The sequence below is a fragment of the Camelus ferus genome, chromosome 14 (genome assembly GCF_009834535.1).
Source record: "Camelus ferus isolate YT-003-E chromosome 14, BCGSAC_Cfer_1.0, whole genome shotgun sequence".
In the NCBI taxonomy this organism is placed as follows: Eukaryota; Metazoa; Chordata; class Mammalia; order Artiodactyla; family Camelidae; genus Camelus; species Camelus ferus.
In genome coordinates, this window is record NC_045709.1 from 54,832,758 (window position 1) to 54,841,873 (window position 9,116).

At 33.9% G+C, this 9,116-nt stretch overlaps 1 pseudogene; it reads right to left on the reverse strand.

Moving 5' to 3' along the window:
- Positions 1-2,949: 2,949 nt before the first annotated feature.
- Positions 2,950-4,051, reverse strand: LOC102512590 (annotated as a pseudogene).
- Positions 4,052-9,116: the final 5,065 nt, after the last annotated feature.

The following is a 9,116-nucleotide window of genomic DNA, read 5'->3' on the forward strand; positions in this document are numbered from 1 at the left end:
TATATATATATATATGTATATATCTTGAGAATTTTCAAAAGGGTTAATAAATATTCATTATCTATTACCTAAAGAGCTCCAATAAAGTAAGAATAAGCGACTTGTAAATAACTTGTGTCAGTGAGGACCCACCTGCTATACTCAATCATACCCTATTCTACAACAAAACAGCCATGTAAGGGTCATTACTAAGAAGAATGTCAAATTGGCCAATTTAATGTTACTTAGGGCTTACTTTATCTATATAACTGTCTCAGATAAGAACTGCAAGCTAATAATAATTACATTAGTGTCAGAAGTGTAGGGGACACCTATGGTTTATTTAGTAGGGAAAGAGAGTTTTAATGTTCTAAATTGAATTTTACTGTCTACTTTGAGATAGTTAAAATAGCATATGGAAAATATTCAACCCCCCATTAATGGCTGACATCTGAGAAATGCAATATTGTTTGTAATATTTTAATGTCTGCAGCAACTTCAGCCCAAAGGCACGTGGTAGCTTAAATATATTATTGATAGATCTAAATCAAGTTACTGTATTTTCATGAAGTAAAGTTTAAATGTGCCATTTTTTAAAGTTACAAATTGTTTATACTTCTGTGGACATGCAAAGTTTACTCCTTTTGGTAACACGTTGCATTCTCCAGATTCATATGGCTAAGGGAAAAAGATTTTACAAAAGTAAATATGTAATAATAAACTTCAAAATATGAGTTTTATATATGATCATGGTTTTCAGGTAACACATACAATCTATATTTGACACTGAGCCATCAGAATCAATTATGGAACAGTAATATATATATCAGAAAACTCAGTATATATATATATACTTTCAAAGCTATTTTTAAAGGTGGAAACTTGTCATTTATATTTTTTTAAGTTTCTAATGTTTCAAAGACAATTAACCCCAGTGTATGTATTACTCACATGAGCTAAGAAATAAGTACCTTAAAAATATCTACCATCACCAAAACAACAGTAATATTTTTTTGTTTTAAAGCATATTTTAACATGTACAAAACAGTTTGTTACTACATCTTCATTCATAGTAGAAACCTTGGAAAGAGACACATAGCAGAGAAATGCAGATTGATAACATTCAAAAACAGACTGTTTGATGAGTGTGTGATCCATTGATTGTTAGCACGAATCTATGTTATCCAATGTAACATAGCAGTGGGTAGGTGAGTGTCCAGAAAGTAATTGTAGAGCAGCACCTTAGGAGAAAGTTTCTCTTTTCTAAATGAAATGAACAATTTTGGAATTGATGACAAAAGGAGACTTTGCTCCCATTGCTGTATCAGCCAATATGGCAGTAGTTAGAAAGACTAAATGCATTTTAGCTTTGTATCTTTTATTTGAAGCTCAGCTCATCAAATCTGTCAGAATAACCAGTCAAACTGTCCTGAGTATGCCTGACTAGGAACCACCAAGTAACAAAACAATGTACGTATACTATGTTTTATAACAAAGCACGTTGCTACACATAATCTTATTCTTCCTCACACGCCCCAAATACAACAACCCAAATGAATGAGAGAACTTAAGTGATTCACACATGGACACACAGTCTATGGTAGCACATTCCAAATGTAGACCAAAGTTTTCTGATGCTAATCATAGACTTCTTTCTGTTATGTATGCTCTTGTGAGGAGGCTGAAAACATGTATTTCATCAAGATTTAATGTATATCATCATTTTGTTAAATGTCAAATATGTGAAAATTCTTCTAGAAGAATTCAAACTGGCTGTGAACTTATTTTGCTCTTAGATCAATCAACCTCATGAAATATCTGTTCTATGGGGTGCATTATGGGGTCAAAATACAGCGGGCTTCCTACTTGGATGATTATGTTAGTGGTATGGTAAACCATATATATGGTGTAAGATGATTTGTAGCATTTTAACAAATATTCTTAGAGAAATAATTCTAAAAGCAAAACATGAACAGAATGAAAGATAAAGACCTAGGTGCTCCTCTGTGAATGTGTGCACGTGAATTCATTTTTCCTTCCACTTACGTAGTGCCTGATATGCCAAGGTCCAACTGAATTCTGAAAGTGCATAAAACAGTGAGCATTACAGAAAGCTCTACTCCTACATTCAAGAAGCTTACAGTCCAGTAAGGGACACCGATATTAATCAAATAATCATTTTCCATTCAGGCATTCATTCATTCAGAGTATTTATGTAACACTTTGAATGAGAAATTATTCTCAGTGCTGCAGATACAGCTGCGTAAATATACAGGCTGCTGCATAGATATGAACCGATGCAACTGGGAACTATTTTCTGCAACTGGAACCCACAACTCCATCTGCCTGAAAGCAGAGGTCTTGTGAACCATTAACCATGTCCTAACCCTTCTTCATCTATCCAGAAAATGCCAGTTGAAGCTGGAAACTTATTTGAAGCTTTTCATTCAAGTCAAAAGTCCATGTAACTTAGCTTTACTTAACAACATATAAATATGCACTTTATACCATATAACAATTTATTATTAATATATTGCAATGTTATAAAGCCATTAGTTTTCACTTGCCCTCAATTTTTTAAATAAAATTGATTCCTGGAGCAAAGATGTTCTACTGAGACTTGTTTGGGAAATGATAAGCACTTATTTCAGCTGAGCATTATTTTCAAGTGTTTTAAAAAGTACAGGAACTAAAACTGGAGAAATAAAGTAAGAAACCATTCTGTAGACCCATGAATGCAAAAGCAAAGTAATATTGTATTTTGAGAGGATCTATTGCTTTCTTTTTCACATTATTAGAGCTATTAATATCTACCTTGCAGAAGAGTAATGACATAAACTAGGTAAGGGCACCTCTCAGAGTATAGACCATTTAATAGGAAATCAATAAATACTAAGATGTATATTCTTCGCTGCTTTTGCAATAGTTCATTTGAAGTGATGGGGGGCATATCACATACTTATTTTTTAATATAAAATTTTACTTTTAAGTCAAAGTATGCAACAAATAAAACCTACAGAAAACATTTCTTATCACAATCTGTTGCTTTACCAAGTAATATTTTGAAAACACTTTTTTTCAGGCATTCAGTTCCTAAAATACAAAAGAAATTAAATCTGTCAGGAAGCCTAGCAGCCTAGACACTGTGGTCGGAACTTTGTGTATTGGTGGTTATGTGTCAATACATTACACACCATCCACCTCCATTCATGCCGTCTTGTCCGTGGTAACCTCCACCGACTCCACCAGCACCTAAGCCATCAGGAATACCACTTTAAATGGTTCCCCATTCCCATTCTTCCAACAGATTCATAATCTCTCTTTTCATCTGTTCCATCTTTTCTGTAACATTCCATTCTAGAACTTCCCGTTCCAGAACCATCTCCAGGACTAGAATTCAAGAGGAGTTCAATGTATTGATGTTGCATATTATTCTTATCTTCAGACGTGGCAAGCTACCGCATCTTCACATGTCATAAACTCTACATCTGCTTCTCTTGTTGCTCTGCCTTCAGCTTCAATATCACTATGAACTAGTATTGGATTTAGTAGTGAGAAGAAATTAGCAATGTCATTTTCACTTGAAAGAAAACATGATCCTCTCATATGTACAAAATGACCACCATGAAAACCTGAACTTGCATCAGCAGCTCCACCATAGCTGTGACCTCTCATACCTCTTAACATCTTTCAATCTGTCATCAAAGCCATCATTTCCATAGCCAGAGTTATTATAGCCACCATAGTCATCAAAACCTCCATAAGCAGGATATTGGGGAAGGAAAAGGCAGGGCAGATGCCATAGATATAACACATGTATTATTTTCATCATCCACTCCTCACCCCCGGTGCAGTACGATAGCTTTGATGAATATTTGATCGGGAATAAATGACCCTTTTCATCTCACTGGTAACTTTACATAGCCAGAAAAAAGCTGTCGAAATTTCAAAGTGGGAAGTATGAAAATATGGCAGATAGTAAGTAGGACAGTGTTACTTACATACAAGACCCTACAAAACTATAACACAAATATAAAATGGTCTTTGATAGTTATGTAAAAACCTAAAATTGCAATTCTTTACTAGGCAAGAATATAGTTGGAGTTCTAAAAGTTAGTGCAGCTATCATATTGCACAGGATTTGAACTCCTGTGCATTGCATAACACTACGTTGTAGAAAACTATATTGAGTCTTGTCTTTCATTTTTATTATATTTTATACTGCTGGGAACATCTAGTTTACTCACATCTAGATTCAAACATTATTTCCTCAATATTTCTTCATTACTTTCTCTGTGTATATATATATATATATAATATATAAATTATTATATTATATTATATATCATTACTGGTTTCTCTTTTAACATTTTTAGAATACTGTCATTTTACTCTCTTCAATTGATTTGCTCTATGTGGCTCCAGATTTTATCTTCAATCCCAAATTATCCTTTTAGAAGAGAGGGTTAAGAATTTGAATGGTTTTCCTTTTTGCCAATTTAGATTCCTAAATGAACAATAGTTTAGAAGTATTCAAGTACTGAAACTTAGAATTCATAAATGTCTCAAAAAAGAAATGTTCTTCACATGAGAAAGCTCTTCCTCTTACCTCTAAAAAATTGTTACTCTCCATATTTTGGAGACCAATATAGAGATGAAGGGTACAGAGCATTTTCTAAAACCGGATTTCTGTGACGTAGTGTGTTGTGTGTGGTGTGTGTGCTTTGTGTGCATACACACATGTACTTATCTGTGCTTCTTCGTGGTGGTAAAGTATTTTCTTTCTCCTTTACGAATAAAAATGTCTTATTCTAAAGAAGATACATAAACTATCAAATGCAATGTGATGTTTTTGTTAAATAATAAGCAACAGAAGCATACAGAAATAAATATTTCTCATGGAGGTAAAATATATACAACTATAAAATCATAAATATACTGGAGAATTATAATATGAATTTGTAAATTGTATGCAAATAGCTTGAAACCAGATCTATAAAGACATAAATAAAGCAACAAGACTGAAAGGTTTATATGTTGGATTGTTTATAGAGTAGCACAAACATTTTTCTTTTTTAATTGGCAATTAATTTTCGGCAGCCATCTAGGTACTTTCATGTCAAATTACTTTTCCTACACTAAACAAGATTAGGCATCCAAGCAGCAAAGCACTTACGTGAAAAGTGAGAAACTGACTGTCAAGTAGATATTTTCCACCTCTAACCAATTAAAATGTTTCTTTTTTGAAGAATGGGTGTTGTAATTTCACATTTTGTATATTTACCTAAGTACATACCTGTATAACATCCCAGTTCACAAGGGCTGAAAAAAATGTGTGTTGATATTTCTGTTGTTTCCTTCATGCAATTTACCTTTAGAATGAAACACAAAAGGATTTTTCTCCCCAGGGAGAGGGGTGCATTTTAAAAGATAGAATTTTCTTACACTACTGCACACAAAAATACATCAATGGTACATGAACATATCTGTTTAAGTATATATATGTGTACGTGCGTAAGTATATATACATATGTGTTTTAAGCAATAATAAAACTTAAAAAAATATTTTTATCAAATGGTGTTTAACCTCTCAGTTCCTTGTAGATTATTATTTTACATTAAAATGTAAAGATGCCTGTATTTAAAGATTAGAACATTGACACATAAGGTAAAAAAGTAATGTATTATTGATAATCTTCAAGTGAATGACATAAAAAGGAAAATATTGATTTTTTGGGAAGATGTCTCATTTTTCTTACTTCACAGAAGACTGATGCAAGTTCATGAGCCTATCAATATTATTTGAATTAATGCATATTCCTTACTATTGATTGCTTTAACAATGATTGTCATAACTGATTTATGGGCACTTATGCCTGTTAAATATTTTAAGAGGTAAATATCAGATTTGTATATAGAAGTAGATTGAGTTGAATAAACAACAGGGTTGGATGTTAACATTATGCCTTTTGATTTAATCCATATTATCATACATTATGCAAGATGTATTTTTAAGATAGCAGCAAAAATTCAACTAAAAGTTGGTATTAGATCATATTGCTTACTGGAATTAAGTGCAGAATTGTCTCTAAGAAAAACAAAGTATTTTAAAATTTGAGATAGTAAGTTTCATGTCACTTGGAAATGTGTCTTAACACCTATGAGAAAAATTAAACCAAAATATAAAATTTGAGTATTCTTTTAAATACTTAAAGGGGACTTGTTTCTATTACTTAGAATAGATCAGGTATAGATTACAATTTTTAATTTCAGCTTTCTGTGGTGACTGATACTCATTATTTCCCAAATAATTGGGAGAAAGTGTGATGAAATGGGTGACAAAGGGAAAGCATATGTATCTATATCATTCTATGTTTAGTATTAACTTCTTTGACTTGAGATATGTCATATAACTATAGTTATTTATTATGGAACTTACTTTTTAAAAAGCAAGTTTATTGAGATATTATATATATGCTATAAATTCACTTGGTTTAAGAGTACAATTTGATGATTTTTGTTAAATTGACAGAGTTGTGCAAACATTATCACAATCTAATTTTAGAAGATGTCCATTACTCCCAAAAGATAACTGGTACCCAGTGCCCTTATTCCCTGTTCCCAACTTCAGTCCCAGGCAACCACTAATCTACTTACTACCTCTAAATATTTACTTTTTCTGGACATTTCACATAAATAAAATCATACAAAATGTGATCTTTTGCATCTGCTTCTTTTCTCCATTTAATATACTGTTTTAGTGGTTCATCCACATTGTAGCATGTATCAAAGCTTCATTAATTCTTAATTGTCAAGTACTACTCCATTGTAGAGATAGTCATGATTTTTATACATTTACCAGCTGATGGATGTATGCATTGTTACCACTTGTGGGTTATTTACAAATATTGTTACTCTGATCATTTATATAGAACTGTTCATGTAGATAAATGTTATCATTTCTCTTGCATTAATCTAGGTGTGGGATTATTGGATCACATGGTAAATTTATGCTCAACTTTTTAAGAAACTGTCAACTTTTTTCCAAGTGGTTACAGCATTTTACTCACCTACTGACAATGCATGAAGGTTCCAATTTTGCTACATCTTTGACAATATGGTTTATCTATCCTTTTGATTGCATCTATCCTGGTAGGCGTGAAGTGGTAAATCATTGTGGTCTCGATTTGTATAATGTTGTTGTGCATCTTTTCATGAGCTTGTTAACCATGCAAGTCTTTGTTGAGAAATGATTATACAAATCCTTTGCCCAGTTTTAAATTGGATTATCTGTCCTTTTATGTGTTTGGTATTATATCTAAGAAATCATTATCTAATCCAAGGTCATAAGAAGTTATTCTTATGTATTCCACTGAAGGTTTTACAATGTTAGCTTTTACATTTAGACCTATGATCTATTTTGAGTGATTTTCTTTCTTTTTTTTTTTTTTTTTTTTTTTTTGGTGATGGGAGATAGTGTAATAGGGAAGAATAAATTTGACTCCATATTAGATCTGTTCCTTTACCTCTAACCCTGTGCTGTTTCTTGTGCTTGGTCATGCTGGTTCTTCACCCTTTGTAAAAGAATGTTGCCTAGAGCCTGAAATATACAGAATAGCCAATTCTCAAAGCTCTGACTTTTAAGGGTATAATACTTTTCCACTCATGTAGAGATAAAAAGTTGCAGAAGAGAAAATGACATTTGTCTTGTTAGAAATTTAAAGGAACATCTTGACCTGACTTACGTGGACAGCAGCAAGAACAAAGGAGTCTAACATAAAGAAGTTTGCAACAACTAATCACATCCTCTCCCCTTTTTGGTATAAAAGGAGCCTGAATTCTGACTTTGGTAAGATGGTTCTCTAGGACATTAGTCCCCCATCTTCTCGGTCTGCTGGCTTTCTGAATTAAGACATTATTCCTTGCCCCAACACCTTGTCTCCCAATTTATTGGCCTGTTATGTGGTGTGCAGAGCAAGTCTGGACTCAGTAATAGTAGGAACCCAAATTCAATCTTTTGCATGGAGGTATTGTCTCAGCACCATTTGTTGAAAAGACTGTGGTTTTCTCCTTGAATTGCCTTTATTTTCATGTGTACATGTCACGTTTTTCTTTTTTTGCATGTTTTGCGTGTTTTCCTAATTTTTTCTTGAAAATTGCCCCTCAGGGTTGATGTTGCCATTTGTTTAGTTATCACTGATTTGTTTAGTGAGCTGGTGAACTGTGTGAAGTCCATTACCATTGCAATGTACAGTCTCTGACGACCTAGCTCAAGTGGATATCATCTTTTTTACTTGACTTTAGAAATTGTCATGGGTCACCATAGGCCACTTACTGGTTAAAAGATGTGCTTAGGTCCCCTTGGCCTGTTAGACATTTGCCTTTTGCAGTTCAATGCATATATGGTTAATGGCTGCTACCACCATTCAGAGTTTACATGTTTGCACTGCACCTTTCCCCATGCAATGCAGAACTATTAGCATGGATTTTCCCTGAATGATCACTTTTCAGAGCTGACTTGGGCATGCACACAGTCTTCCAGACTGCCTAGGATAATGTGATTTTATTTTTAAACCTGGCTTATTAGTAATTGCTTCTTGTCACAGTCGCTTACTGTTCAGCCCGTGTTCTGTCAGAGGTTGTGCTTAAGTTTCTACTTCCAGTGAGGCTTTTGTCCTTTGCTGTGGATCTGCGTGTGGCCTGAGGAATGTCTTCATTTCTATCTTCGCTCCTGTTCTGATTGCTCCTCAACTGGTTCAACCTGGAGCTTGTGCACCACGTTGCTGTACCCCAGGGTTAAATGCGATCCCAGCAGTTCTTCTGGGACAGCCCTTTCCTCTGTCAGACTTGGGAAAACATCTCAGTTGTTCTGCTACTGGTAAAGCTCTGTGCATCCTTCTAGTGGCTCTCTACCAAGGTCACTGTTGTTTGCAACATCTCCCCTTTCTCCCACAGGCATGAAATTCTTCACATTTTTTTCCAAATAAAATCAATTCCCTCAGGTGGAACTGTGAAGCTTTTTGTCCCTAAAGTGTGTCTTGCCCATTGGGTATAACCTCTGCATAGCTGCACAAGATATGGGACCAGGAATAACGCCCTGGAGTTATTTTCTCCAGGAGTTATAATTTCTCCTGGAG